The 16221-nt window shown below is 31.6% G+C and overlaps 1 pseudogene across 1 annotated transcript; it reads left to right on the forward strand.

Annotated features, from left to right (window-relative positions):
* The first annotated feature begins 9202 nt into the window (after positions 1-9202).
* On the forward strand, positions 9203-11940 carry LOC149578310 (G-type lectin S-receptor-like serine/threonine-protein kinase At2g19130 pseudogene; annotated as a pseudogene). Its single transcript, XR_016364277.1, has one exon. The product of XR_016364277.1 is annotated as a G-type lectin S-receptor-like serine/threonine-protein kinase At2g19130 pseudogene (transcript).
* The last annotated feature ends 4281 nt before the right edge of the window (positions 11941-16221 follow it).

Below are 16221 nucleotides of genomic sequence, written 5' to 3' on the forward strand. Positions count from 1 at the left end.
ATATTTATGCATTCAGGTCATTAACACTGGCCAATCAAATCAAAAAATTTAAAACATTATATGAAATTTCAAATGTTTATATCATTTTTTAATTTTTCATTATTTTATAAATCATATTTTTCATCCATTCTATTGGTCCATACTATTTTTGGTGGAGGATAAAATTAATTTTCCTTCACAAAAATACAAATATTTTCTAACTTCATCTTGCATTAATGAACGCATTAATTACAATTTTATCTTCACATTTGTTGATAAGATTTATTTTTCAATCATTTTATCTTCCACCTCACACAATATGTCTAATCAATATTAATTCTCACTAACAATATAATTTCAATATGTTATATTTTTGTATTTGAATTTCTAATTTTTTTTAAACTTTGATTTTTTATTAATAAATGTAATTAAATTATTACTATTATTTTACTTTTTAAAAATAAATTAAGCAATATTATTTTTTAATTATATTTTATAATAGTGTTTGTAATATGTATAATTGATAAGTGTTACAATTTGTAAATTATATCATTTATTATTATTAATATTTTATATTTAAACAATTTATCATTTAGTTTAAATATATTTAAAACTTAAATATATATTTTAATATTAAATTAATAATTATATTTTACATCAAAAAAAATACTAAAGGAAATAATCACAAAAATGAAATAATTCAATTCTAAAAGATATGTAAATTATTATTAAGTTTTTATAAACTATGTATTAAAATTAAATAGTTATATTCTATTTCTTATTTATTACATCATATTTATTCATCAACATCAAATTTATATGTATTAATCATTGAGGGAGTTTTTCCAACTACTTATGGTTCTCTAGTAGCATGCATAATATGCTTAAACATATAATGTGATACTCCAAATGCTTCATCACTTCTTCAAGTTCTATAGTTCAGATATTGGTATGGATAACTTTCCTCATTGCACATATTTTAAGTTGTCAATGTAGAAGGTGCAAATTTGTCTAAAGCATATGTATTGATCGTAGTATGATATTAGGTAGTTAGTGCCATATTGGGTACTTTGGCCTCTTATTCTTGAGCTTAAATACCCAAATATATAATAATATGACACAAGAACTTAATAACAAAATATGAGTCATTCTATCATATCACAAGTGCATTTTTAGGCAAAAATTAATGCATTCACAATGTTAATTTAGAACTATTTAACCTTGTTCTCACTCATCTACACCTCTACAACCATTATGTGTTAGGCAGGAACTATGACGCATCGCGTCTCTTGTCACTAAGTGCCATTCTCATACCTGTAGTGTAATAATTAGTTTATCAAACAATTTTTTATTCTATTTGGAACTTGATTTAGTGTGTTCTCCTACTTCATTTTAAATTCATTTATGCTCCACACTACCTTGAAAGTTCATTGTAATCCAAGCCTTAATTTCATAAATACAAAACAAATCTTATCCAAACTCTTTCAAAGTTGTAACTTGATTTGCAATAAATAGAAGTAGTTTGACGAAGTTTGTTGATTTTATGTTCCACCTTTTCCATAGTCCACTTCAAACACATGATTCTCTTTTATTATTCTGAGTTAGATCAAATTGTTTTACCAAGTTATGATCCTCCTTTTAAAATTTTTGGGTCATTTTGAAAATTTGAATTTCATTAAGAAACGTTGAAGATATGATCATTTCAATGGTAGTCATTTTTCTACTACCTTCAAATGTCCCGCCTTTTACTCAGTCAAATTCTGATCTATACTACTCATTAACTATTCTGAACTAACTCAAACTTTGAAAAGTTTTTGTGCACCTTGTTGTCATCTTTCCAAACCTATTAGTCATTCTTAATTTTATCAAGCATTGAGTGAGATATGCCCATTTTACTTAAATAGCCTTTTTTACATTTTCTTCATTTCATGCAACTATTGAATGGTTACAAGTGTCAACTTGCTTCTCCTTCTTCCCAGCTACATGAATGAATCAAATATCTCACCAAAAAAAAATTGTTAATCATCTCAAGTAATTATTATTCAATAATAGCCATTTATCATAATAAATCATCACAATTTAGTATTAAGTATTTACACATACAAATGCTAGTCAATGAATCATTTATTATAGTTAATGCTTTATAAATCAAGTTAATTTATGGAAATGGCTTGGAAATATATTACAACCATAGGATACATTACTATGATAAATGGATATAAATATGAAAATTTATAGGCTCATCAATTCTTTCCTTTATAACTGGATCTTTCACTAGATCATCATGTCATCAAACTATCTTATCAGCTAATACCCTTATATTAGAAACATAATCAACACTTTAATTTTCTTCCCTATACACATGGGTGATGGTGACCCTCTCAAAAGATTTTAATTTTCTACACACTCCTCTTATAGTGTTTTCAATTGTCCATGTCATCTATTTTTTATAATTTAATATATCTATTTTGTTTTTTTGAGTCTCCTTCAAGCTAGAGGGAAGTACACTTAGCCTTTTTTGTAAGAATAACTATTTCAAGGGCCCCATAGCCTTTCTCCAAGTAACTAGCTTGGATTCCAATTGGGAATTCCATCGCATCTAATATAATTACCACTTGGATCCCTTAAGATTGCCACACAAACCACTTCACCTAGGTTGCCTTTTGCTACCCCATCAAAATCAGCTTTAAACCAACCTTTAGGGGGACTTAACGAAAACACATTATCTCTCTCAATGAAATTTTTACTTTTAGTATTGAAATATGTAAGAAGATAAGTTTTAGGATCAAATCCTTCTAGGCTTATCATTGTGGTTTTCATTTTTTGTATAACATTCTCCCTTATTCATGTCATAGCTTTATTTGTAGTTACCCAAGCAGGAGCCTCCTTCTCTCTGAACACCCAACCATTTATCTTCTTCTAATTTTTCTAGAATCTGTATGAGGGGGATGATTTTCCACACAATCCACATATTTTCATTCTTTGTTGGGCACATCCATTGTATTAGAAAGTCTTCCACACTTCCTAGGAGAAGCCAATTTATGTTCCATCCTGCAAGACAATAATTCCAGACTTCCCAAGCACAGTTACATCAAAAATTAAATGAAAGACAATTTAGTGATGATTTCTATGAAGAAATATATATTTTATAGAGGTTATCCAAAGTAAGAATTTTCTTGTGGACCATTATCTAGTAGATTATGCCATCTTTAGTAGTTACACCTTTTATCCAACAAGAAGCCTAGAAAGGAGTTTCCTCATTGAGGACGATTGAGAAGAAACCCAGAGCAACAAAATAGATACCATTTGAGTTATTTACCCATATTACCTTGTGCTCTTTCTCATCAATTATCTAAGAGTTCAGAGAATTCTAAATAAAATGAAGGCCTGCATGGATATTTTTTATATTGACCCAATTTCCATTACCCCAAATATCAACAGCCTTCTTCCCATAGGTTATTTTGCATTGAATAATTATTCTCATATCCTCCATCTTTCTAGAAATCAAAACATTCATTAACTAGTAGTCTTCCCAAAATCTAATTTTCCTTTCATTTCTTAGTTTCCATCTAGCACCTCTAATGGAAATAGTCTTACAATCTTGAATAGACCTATAGATATAAGAATGACCATCAATGTTAGGAGAATTTAAGAAATCTTCCATCAAAGGGAAGGCAAAGAAATACTTCCATTTAAGGATAAGGTTGCACTCCTCCTTATAAAAGGCTCTCCATATCTATTTAGGAAGAAGGAATTTGTTCAGACTTTTTATTGAGCTTAAGCTCATACCCCCTTCCTTTGAGGTTTGCAAACATTCTCCCAAACAATAAGAGGCATCCATTCTTGCTCTTCCAGCCCCAACCAAATAAAATTATTCTAAATTCTTTCAATTTGGTCTACATAGTTACTAGGGATCTTTAAGAGACTAAGAGCATAAGTAGGAAGGTTCTGAAGACTACTCTTTAGAAGAGTTACTTTCCTAGCCTAACTAAGTAAATTTCCTTTCCAACCAACAAGCTTATCTCAAAAATTTATTTGAAGCCCCATTAAGCAAAATGGCCATGTAAAGAATGGAGATAAACTGGTGAATAAGTTGAGTGCTTCTTCCATCAAAACCAAAATCCTTGGGAAATTTAATGAGAAAATCCCGGTCAACCTCACCACAAGCCATAAACAAATTGAGATTCATAAGGAAACCCCATTTCTTAGACTTTAGTAGAGAGTGGATGTTTTCATGGACAACCATTATAGTCTAATCTAGAAAATTCTAACCAAGGAAAAACAAATTTTGTTGTATGGATATAATATCTGGGAGAATTTTTAGAATCCAAAAATAATAAGCACTTTAGAAATAATCTTATAAAAAGAATTACATAGGTAATAGGTCTAAATTGATTTACTTTATTAGCAATGATACTCTTGAGGATTACAAAAATGCATGCTATGTTTATTTCTTTCAATAGTGTGTGGGTTTTAAAAAATTCCTTCATTGTACATTAGAGTCAGATTGTCTCATAATATGCTACATCTTCTTGAAAAAAAACATTGGGAAATTATTTGGTCTTGGAGATTTATCTCCTTCAAAATCCATTACCACCTCCTCAATTTCTTTTGATGAGGGAGTAGCAGTCAAATCTTGATTACTAGGACTAAGAATTTTATCCATTGTGACAAGAGTGGCAAAATTTCTTTGCATCTCAAAAGATATCCCTTTTTCATCAAATATCCCACCTCAGGTTTTATTAAGGTGAGAAATGCGATTAAAAGCCCTGCACTTGAGACTTGTAGTGTGGAAATATTTAGTATTCTTATTTCCTTTCATGAGCCAAATCAATCTAGATCTATGCCTCCAAAAAATTTCCTCCTTTTTCTATGATATCATGATATTTCACTAAGAATTCACTTTCCTGATCATAAAATTGCTCAAAGAGAGGGTCATTATGTATGCTCTCTTGGAAATCTTTGAGTTTCTTTTCAATTTATCTCCTAGTTTCAAAATACCACCAAAACAAAAAAATTCAGTTAGAGATATCCCCTTGTGAGTTAAAGGTGCCCCCAAATTTTTCTCCATCATTTAGAAGTATATTAAATCTCCAAGAACCATCTAGTTTTCCTTCATGAAAGAAGATCATTGACATGAGATGTCCTCCCAAAAATTTTCATCTAGAAACTTTGTTATTAGGAGCATAAATATTTGATATCACCCATTAAAAGTTACCCAAATATTATGATACACAAGGTTAATATATTTCTTTCAAAGAGTAAAGGCTTACATGAAATGATACTATTATTCTAAAAAATGAAATTTCTGCCTAAGGCACCATCAACATTATTGCGAATCACCCCACCATTCTTGTACAATTTAATCTTTTAAGCTCCTTTGACATTTTGGTTTCTTACAAAACTACCATATCTAGTTTGTGATCTCTAACTATGTTCTGAAGGACATATTGCTTGTGAGGGTTATTTAAACCCCTTATATTCTAGGAAAAAATCTTTATTTCATTGGAGTGAATTCTTGGATGGTGGTTCTTTTCCCATCTTCTATGCTCTAGAGACTCTCCATTTCTCTAGCTTGCCTTGTAGGTCTCCATCCAACTACATTTTTTTGTGATCCTACATCAACTTTATAAGATCCCCAAGTAGAGTTTCCAGAAGAGGTTGTGTGTTTGAGATCCTTGTCCACATTTTTTTATGCTTCTTTGCCCCGTAACCTCATGACTCTTCTGGTGTACTTTTTAATTGAATCTTTCTTATTAATCAAAGACATAATATCTTTAGGGTAAGATGATTTAACCATTTCTACATCTTCAACATCAACCTAAAGGTCAATGTTCCTTTCTCCCAGAATAGGGAATGACTGACCTTCATTAAATGATGGAGCATTTCTTTCATAAGATTTTTCAACTCTTGATGGAAGAGGGGAGCAAATAATTTCTCCCTCCTCCTAAAGTTCGATTTGGTCTTTCCCTACTTCCTTACTATCAAATGAAACCTTCTCCATCTCTAGGCACTACTCTTTCTCCTCATTAAGATGTTTTAGGCAGAGAGCATGTTGACCCAAGACCCCATTTACAACCTCATTTTTATCTATTTAATTCCCTTTTGTTTGATCAACAACAAGCACATATTCCTCATTATGCTCCTTTTCAATATTATCCTGGTCATTTGGGGATGATACAACCTTTTCACATTCTTTCTTCCCTTCTTGATAGGAATTAACCTCTTCATCCTCATTGGAATTTCCTTACATTCCTTTGTTTCCCTCTCATGGATCTTTTCTTATCTATAATTTTATAACTTCTAGGTTCTTGGATGCAAGAACCTTTTCAACTTCTTTCTTGGGTTTCTTCGAGCATTTCTTTGCCTAGTTACCCATTTTCTTGTAGATGAAATTGGAAAAAGTGAGATCCTCATAGACCACTTCCTACTCCCATTTACTAATCTTAGAGACCATCCAAATTTTCTCTCGTAAGTTGGAGAATTGGTGGACATTGACACAAACCCTATAAAAAATAAGTCAACATTTACATGTCATGATAGGATCTATGGATAAAAATTTCCCAAATGAGAAATCCCATCCTTTAAGGGAATATTCATGCCAAAAATGAAAATGTAGGCTAGGAAAAAAGAGCCAAAATGAAAAAAGTATAATAAATATCTATATTGGGCTCCCATTTTTTAAGGCTAAGGAGTTCTTCCTTAACATCCAAGGGCCTCCACATAGAGATTACTCTAGAAATCTTCTTTGTTGGTGAATTTGAATTAGAGGAAGCCATGGGGAAGGGCCACAATTACTACTTGTCTTTTTACTTTCCATTTTCCTTTAACCATGGTGCTCACTACTTCAATATTTGGCCTTGACCCTAAAAAATTTCCAACTAGCATAAGCTCCATTGTAGAGATAGAGTGATCAACTAAATCATCTGTAATAGTGCTTTGGAACTCCCCCTTTTGAAAATCTTCTTTGCAAGTTATTAGCAGAAAGGATGGCATAGCATTGGGTTTGAGCCCAAAAAGAAAAGATTGTTTCTTAGATTCCTAACATGTCTCCTAAATAAGATTATTCTCTTGAGAATCACATCGAGGACTATGTGATACATCTTTGGTACCCTCAATACCACCAGTCTCTTGGGCCCCATTTTCATCCTCGTCTCCACCAAGTGCTTCATTTAATTTACCTTTCGCAGTTCACAATCCAATGTTATGAGATCCAACCTTTTGTTGACCATCCACAATCCTCAAGGGTACCTATGAAATTGTAGAACCATTCCCTTGTTTTTTGTCACACCATTTTTTGCTCATCATCTGATTCAAATTCGCCATGTAGTTTTTAATATAATGATGATTAAATAAGAGGTAAAATTCACCCTCTTCTTAGTATAACTTAAAATTTAAGAAAAATAGCACTTAAAAAATATAAATATACATACATACATATATATATATATATATATATATATATATATATATATATATATATATATATATATATATATATATATATATATATATATATATATATATATATATATATATATATATATATATATATATATATATATATATATATATATATATATATATATATATATATAGTTTAAATAAAATATGTTATTAAAGACGCAATAAAATGGAAGGTCTTAACCTTGAGTTGCATTGTTGGAGCAAAATATTTTCTAGAATATGACAGAACTTGCTTGAGCCCAAAATCTTATGTTTTATCTAGAAACTCTTGTTTCATAGACTCCCTTTTTCTAAACCCAATGTGAATAGGTAATATTTTCTCCTGTTGTCATATCCTTGAATCGGTCCACCATATATTTTTTGAATGCTCCTTTGCTAAAGAAATTTGGAATTTATTGGGTATCACTTTGGAAGGTGATGCATATGTTCTACACACTATTTCTATATATTTAGAGGAAATCAATAAATCAGGATATTATTTTTGTTCTACTCTCTCTAATCTCATTGTTTGGCTTATTTGGAAACATAGGAATGAGGATATATTTATAGGTAGAACTAGGATTCTTATTGAGTCTTTACAAAGACTCATTCACCATAATATCTGTGTGCATGTTTTCGTGTGATTTAATTGGTCATGGAGTACAAGCTCCTCAAAGTCTCAAGCTCCTCAAAGTCTCAATGAATGAGCCTCCACTTTCAAGAAAGGAGTATCATATGTTTTTAGTCAAAGACAAGATCGAGTTGGATTTTGACTATACCTTGAATAGGTTTATTGAACAAATCAAGAAAATTAAGAAAACTCTTGATGTTGCTTCTTCGAACACTGTCTCACCTCAAGTAGCTCCTATTGCATATTTTTCTTTTGGCATTACCTCCAATATTGTTATATAAGCATTTCTCCATCCCCCATCAACTCTACCATAAAAGATTTGGATGTCCAGGCCATAAAACTAGACCATTCATGATGGGTTGAGACTCATATGAGTATTTGACCCCATGCCATGGGCTTCTTGGTTCAAGATGTCATAGTGCTTAGGGGATTTCCTTTTTTGCTTAATGATTTTCTATATTATGTATTTTTTTGTTTGAGATGTAACTATACATCAAACTCTATGATATGTATTATATCTTGGGATAGATGCAAGAGTAAAAGATGTGAGATCTTGTAACCAAATTGATGCTCGGTATTTTCATTATAATTAATAAAAAATGTATTAGCAACAAAAAAAATTTATATAAAGACTATTAAGACTTTTTTAATATTAAAAATTAAAACAAATTCAATTTATTTAAATCACCCAAAAGTCCAACCTAATGTATTCATACTTGATAAACATATAATTTTTAATGTATTATTAAAACACAATATGTAAAAGAATTAAATTAAAGAATTCTAGAACTACCAACTTTAAGAAATAATGAACCCTTATGATAATCTTATTAAAATTTGCACCTTTCACTAATATATGTTACTTAGACAAAAATGACTTTAAAAAAGTGAAAAAACTTAAAATTTCTCATTGCTAAGTGAAGCAAATTAAAATTATAAGAAACATGTTTCTTATAAAGAGGAACACAGTTTTATTTTATTTTTTTGAACTTCCCTTATATATCATGTTTTAGTTTTGGATTTAGACACTATAAAGAAATCATTTCACATTAAGATACTAACAAAAAAATATAATATTATCTAATTCAAAATATCTGATCAATTCACCAAATAAGGTATACGTTGTTGTCAAGCCGATATTAACTATTGTAATAATGTCTTAGGATAGAATAGGAGTATGGATACAATGAAGTCGACATTAACCTTTTTTCCTACGCAAGGGTCAACTGCGCACCGAGTCTGCGAACCCCTTGACACGCAACACAAGAAGAAAATATCACCGGCAACATAATTTACCGTCTCTGGGAACCCTTTGACACGCAATAATTTTTTTGGGGCTTAAATACTGTTAGGGAACCATTAGATATACTAATCAGCCTCTTCCCTTTCCGGTGAATGTCCATCCTGGAAACTCTTTGAAAGATCCTAATGGTGGAGGGGCTTCATCGATGGGAAATATATGCTTATGCTTGCGTTTTGCAGTTGCCCTGCTTATTCAGCTCAAGAGTACTAGTGGTGCGGGAGATAATATTTCGTTGGGTGCCTCTCTGACTGGAAACCAGACAATTATTTCAAAGAATGGTACATTTGAATTGGGATTCTTCAGCCCCAATGGAAGCAACTGGTATATTGGCATCTGGTACGCCCAAATTCCAGAGAAGACTTACGTTTGGGTGGCCAACAGGGAGAGACCTGCAAGGAAACAGCCAGGCGTTTTGAAGCTGTCAAAAGATGGTAGATTGGTACTGTTCGATGCACAAGGTGGCGCATTTATTTGGTCCGTCAACACAACAAACAAGGCATCCCGGGCTGTGTTGTTGGATTCTGGTAATTTCGTACTGCTGACGGGTGCAGGCAATGAATTTAATATTGTTTGGCAGAGTTTCGACAATCCTGCAGATACCATGTTGCCCGGGATGAGGTTCGGTGGACATCAAAAGATAGTCTCATGGAAGAGCTCAACGGATCCTGCTCCTGGACACTTTTCCCTACAGAGGGATCCGTCAGGGGCCAAACAATTTGTGCTCAGGTGGAACAATTCCGAACAGTATTGGACAAGCGGAATTTGGGACGGCACAATTTTCAGCGGAATTCCAGAAACTGCAGACAAGCGTATGGTCAATATCAGCGTTCAAAGCGACGGCTCTGGTTTGTATTTCACTTACATGTTGGTTCCTAATTTCGAAGTCCTGGCACGTTTCGTCCTGACCAAGTTTGGACAAGGGCGAGAGTATTTATTCATAAGGGACGGTTGGAGCATTGTCTGGTCTGTACCCGGCGAAGGATGCGACGTTTATGGTGCCTGCGGTGCCTACTCAACCTGCGACTCCAGAAATCTCCAGTCCTGCAGCTGCGCGGAAGGCTTCAAACCCACAGACAAACACGCCTGGGTTTCGCAAGATTGGGCGTCCAGTGGGTGTGTTCGGAAGAGCCCGTTAAACTGCAGCAGTGACCGATTCATCCATCTTGGCGTAACATTGCCTGATAGTCACGCTTTCTCATACCCTGCAATGTCAACAAAGAAAGATTGCGAGAAAGCTTGCCTCCGCAACTGCTCGTGCACCGCGTTTTCTTTCAATCCCCCTTCGTGGCCCTGCACAATCTGGTCCGGAGATTTGCTAAGCATGCGCAGCTCTACTCCATCAAATAGTAATTCAAATGTCTTCGTTCGGGTAGGTGCCTTTCCACTTCCAAAGAAACGCAAGACCAGAAGTATTGTGGGCCCAGTGCTTGGGATCGTCGGTGCACTCAGCGTTGTCATAGGTATATCTTCAAGTTTCATTTACCGGAGGCACCAGCTACAGTCAATGGACAGGCGTGCAGATTCATCGGACCCTTTTCTGAGAATGTTTACTTACAAGGAGTTGAAAACTGCAACAAGGAATTTCAGGTCTGAGTTGGGGAGTGGAGGATTTGGGTCAGTGTTCAAAGGATCTCTACCAGACGGTACAGTCGTGGCCGTTAAAAAAATGAAGGGTTCAATACAAGATGAGAAGCAATTCCGAGCAGAAATCAGTTCCCTTGGAAACATTCAACATGTTAATTTGGTCAGGCTGCGAGGGTTTTGTGCACAAGGATCGAAAAGGTTGCTGATTTATGATTACATGCCCAACGGCTCGCTCAATTCTTTCTTGTTCACCGGTAAATTAGAAAATAAACGAGAAATACTCAAATGGAAAACCCGATTTCAGATCGCACTAGGCACCGCAAGAGGGTTACTTTACCTCCATGAGGAATGCAGAGATTGCATTGTTCACTGTGATGTGAAACCGGAAAATGTACTGTTGGATGGTGATATGTCACCAAAATTGGCTGACTTTGGGTTGGCGAAGCTGATGGGTAGAGATGTCAGCCGCGTGCTGACGACTACAAGGGGAACGAGAGGATACCTGGCTCCAGAGTGGATCTCCGGTCTTCCCATCACTTCAAAGGTTGACGTCTACAGTTTCGGTATGACTCTTTTGGAAATCATATCTGGGCGACGAAATCTGGACATCAATGTAGAAGATTCAAGTAAGTTTTACTTTCCGCCATGGGCTAGAACTCAAATTTACCAAGGGAACATGATTAATATTGTGGAGGAGGGTGTTGCGGAAGAGGCAAACATGGAAGAAGTAAGAAGAGCATGCGTTGTAGCATTGCTATCTATTCAGGAGGACGAGGAAGCGAGGCCAAGCATGAGGCAAGTGGTGCAGATGTTGGAAGGCCAGATGGAACCTCAAACTCCACGAATTCCAAGCTCTGAGCTTAGGCCAGCACACCATAGTGACACAACCAGCTATAGCAATGACAATCGTACTGCTTAGAATAATATAGTTCTATATCTTGTATATCCATTTCAATGAATTAATGTAATGCTCTAGTATCGTTCAAATCTACATAAAGTTTTCAAGCTTTGATGACAATTTTTAAGTTTTAAATTTTCAAATTTTAGTATAAGAACTATTTTATGATTACATTATAGTTGATATATGATGTGTGTGTTAATTATATATATATATATATATATATATATATATATAATTGTATCTATCTAAAAATATTATATCTAGTATTTTTTATATTTTATAATTTATTTTCGTTGAGGATTTTTTTCTTTACTTAAACTTCATTTTGATTGGGAACTCATCATTTAATTATACCATCGGGCTCTTGGATAGATCATAATTAAGTAGCTTCTATAATTTATACATATGTTTTTCTATATTTTTATTTACATTTTATGTTTCAAATGTCATCATGAATCCCTTGTTTCGAATAAAACTATATATAATTATACAATGAAAAAATTTTTAAAAAATTAAAAAATACACACTACTACAATAAATATTCAATATGTGAGATTGTGTGTAGTAAATCTATTTAGTTTGTCATTACTATATCAAAAGTGTATGTAATGAACTAAAAAGAAAAATGAATGAAGTGATTGACCATAGGAAGGATGATGAGAGTTTTTAAATCCTATATAGATTTTCTAAGAGGAATTAGAACATCAAATGAGAAAAACAAAAAGAATAGAGGCTATGTTTTGATTAACACTAAAGATTTAAGGTTAATTATTGCATTTCCACAATAAATAAAAATAATTTTTAATATCTAATATATTAGATAAGTAATAGTTAATATTTAATTAGAATTGGAGTTAGGGTTATAATAATCAATCAATTTTCCCTTTTCTTGTAAAGCTTAAAAATAAAATCTAAATAGATATAGTTTTTCTAATATCTTTCTAAATCAATGTATACTCTAAATAATCAATTTAATAGATAAATAGAAAATTTCTATATTTTTTCTACACACATTTAAACATAAATTTTAATATCCAATATATTAGACAAGTAATAATTAATATTTAATTAGAATTAGAGTTAGCATTATAATAATCAATCAAGTTTTCCTTTTCTTCCAAAGATTAAAAGTAAAATCTAAATAGATATAATTTTTTCTAATATCTTTCTAAATCAATATATACTCTAAATAATCAATTCAATAGATGAATAGAGAATTTCTATATTTTTTCTATACACACATAAACATTTCTATAATCTATAATTTTGTATGTGTATACTAAACAAATCTTTAAATTAAGTTCTTCTAAAAAATCTTTAAATTAAGTTCTTCTAGATAATTATTCTGTATATCTTCACATAATTAATTTTACTATTGATACATAAATTTATAATAATCAATTATTAAAATTTTAATATTAAATTATTATTTAAAAATAAAATTAAATATTCAACTAAATTATTCTCACTATTATTTAAATAAATTATATAATCAACTCTAATTAATTTTTTTAAAAAAAAAAATAATAATGAATGCAAACTTTGAGCACAAGCATAATGGCACGAATCAGTTTTACATCAACATTGAATTATATGCCAGTGATGACATGGGAAAAAATAGCAACTATTAAATCACTTATAAAAAGTCTCTCGATATGAGTCCAAAATGAGGTAGAAATGAAAATGGGGAGCCCATATTCTATGGTGGTCTATTAAATGACAGCTGTACATTAAATGTGGAAGAGAAAAGTAGCTAGAAAATCTAACGGCTAGCCAACCTTCACTACAACACGAAGGGGGCTTTTAAGGCAATATTTGTGATGATTTTAAAGTGAATTGTCTTAATTCGAGACAAAAATAAAGTTGTATATTATCTTAAATTATTGTCTTTATGAGATAATAAGCAAGAATAGTATTAAACAATTATAAGTTTGTCTTTACAAAAATAAAATATCTTTAATCTCACTAATATATCGACAATCTCACTTTTTGTCTTTCTTAAGAGGATTAGAGAGATGATTGTATAAAATAATATTATTAAATATAAACTACAATTTTATTAATCAATTTATATTAAGGCATGATGGATTTGAACCATCACCCCCTACTTTTAATGTAGATGCTCTACCATTGAGCTAGCACCTTTTTAAATAAAGAAAACTAAAAGTCTGGTTTTACAAATATGAGCTACAAGAAGGGGGCAAGACATATTAAGTCAATAAGTAGTAACACTGGTGCTAAGCTTAGACTTATATGGATATATACTGCTAGGTTTTCACACGTTCAAATCTCAAACTTAAGGTTGGTAGCTCATCATACAAATGTTTGAAAAAATTAGATGGAACTTAAGCTTGTTTTAATTACAAACTAACAAACATGATTTTAAACATTGATAAAACTCAACATAAGCAAAAAAGAAATCACAAATCTAAATTCAACCTAAGTTCTTTATAAAAATAGATTGAACACACTAAAAAAGAACTAGAAAATTATATATATTATCAAGAGATGCATGATGTTAGATTTCCTGCTACTAGTGATTGGTGTAGTGTTCTTTGAATGAAGATGAAGTGGGAAAATGTGAATTAGCCAAAGAGTATGCCATAAAGTCTGTAATTTTCCTTGAATTTAAAAATAATAATTTGAAGAGAATAAATGTTTTATTTATTTGTGTGAAAAATTTTACACAATGAAGAATGAGAATATATCATGGGATACAATCTAAAATGTTAAGGATAAACATATTCATTTACCATGAAATTAAGAAACATACAAGACATTCAGAAAATTTGATAAGCTCCATTGTGAAAGGAGAGTTAGAGAAGTAGCCCTCAAATTCATGAGCAAAGGGGCTGTCACAAACAACTCCAAATTAGCTAGGCTTTTTCTTATTTGCCACATCCATAACTAAGAGAATATGAGATGGGACAAGACTGAAAATTCATGTGATAAGTGGCACGCTTGTTGTTGTTTGAGCACTTTATTCAACTAACAACTTCCATGTTGTCCAAATTGCAACCAATTGGAAAAATAATGAGAGGAAGCCAATAATGCATGCATATTAGAGTGTGTATCAATATCAAGTAAACTATAATTCTTCATAGGACATAAGAAAAAGAATGACTATTTGCAGCAGCAAAAAAATTGAAAATGTCACCTAGAATCCATGAAAGTAATATATAGTTCTTTAATTGGAGATGTTGTCCTAACTTGAGTTTCCTTTGGAGGCTTGTAAGAAAAGGAAGAGGAAATTAGTTTGAACTCCAAATGCTATGACATTTCTTGGAATGTAAATATATAAGAAGTCAAAGGAAATGTGTGTTTGTTCGAGCATTGTACTTTGTTGCATTTGACACACAATAGAAGAGATGTGAAAGACAACTTTGGAAAAGATGGGCTTATTCTTGAGTGTCAGATCCAGATTTGATAAAAAATGAGGAAACATAACTGACAATTATAAGTGACATACTGGTTTCTATTTGAGCACTTTAATTGACTAATGACTTCAATGTTGTTTGAACTATTGCCAGTTTCAAAAATAATTAGAGAAAGCCAATAATGCTTTGTATTAGAGTATATGTCAATATAGTAAAAAATGATAATTTGCAGCAACAAAAGAGCTAGAAATTTCACCTGGGACCAATGAGAAGCAATGTATGGTTAGAGTGTTTTGGCTATCTTGTTCTTTTGGCGTTATCGTCCGAAAGAAAGGGTGGGGTGGAGTGGAATCACAGAATAGTTCATAGAGGAGAGAGAAGATTTGCGGGCTATTTCGATAGTGAAAATTTAAAATTAAAAAATTTTAAAAAAAAAATCTTCAAATCTGTTATTTTTTTAAAGATTTTGTGTTGTATTTATCATTGAAATAATTCACAATGAAAAATTCATTGTGTTTTCCAAAATTTGAAAAAAAGTCAAAAGGTGTAATTTCTCATCCGTATATAATTCTAATAAATTTGGAAAAAAAGTTTTATTTGAAGAATTTGAGACAAGTATTTCAATATAACAAGTGCTACATAGTAACATGTATTAGTAAAGTTGTGCTACATTTAAAAAATTTAGCTACATTTAACATATTATTGATATAATAGTTTTACATAACAAAATATTTTTATATTATAAAATATAAGGCAATGAAATTCAAGTAAACCCAAATTTATAAGTCAATGAAATTCAAATAAAATAAATTTCAAATTTTTAAAAATTAAAAATCTCATAAATAAATATTACAAAAATTAAAAGTTAAAATTAAAATGAAAAATACTTGCATCTAATTGGTTGAGATAGAAAAGTTTAATAACTACATTGCAATAGTATAGCCTAACGACAAATACAATAAGATACTTTTAATGTAATTTGTTAAAATGTTCAAAATGT

This window comes from Cupressus sempervirens, chromosome 1, assembly GCF_028749045.1.
Source record: "Cupressus sempervirens isolate cs-2001-9-10 chromosome 1, ASM2874904v1, whole genome shotgun sequence".
Taxonomy (NCBI): Eukaryota; Viridiplantae; Streptophyta; class Pinopsida; order Cupressales; family Cupressaceae; genus Cupressus; species Cupressus sempervirens.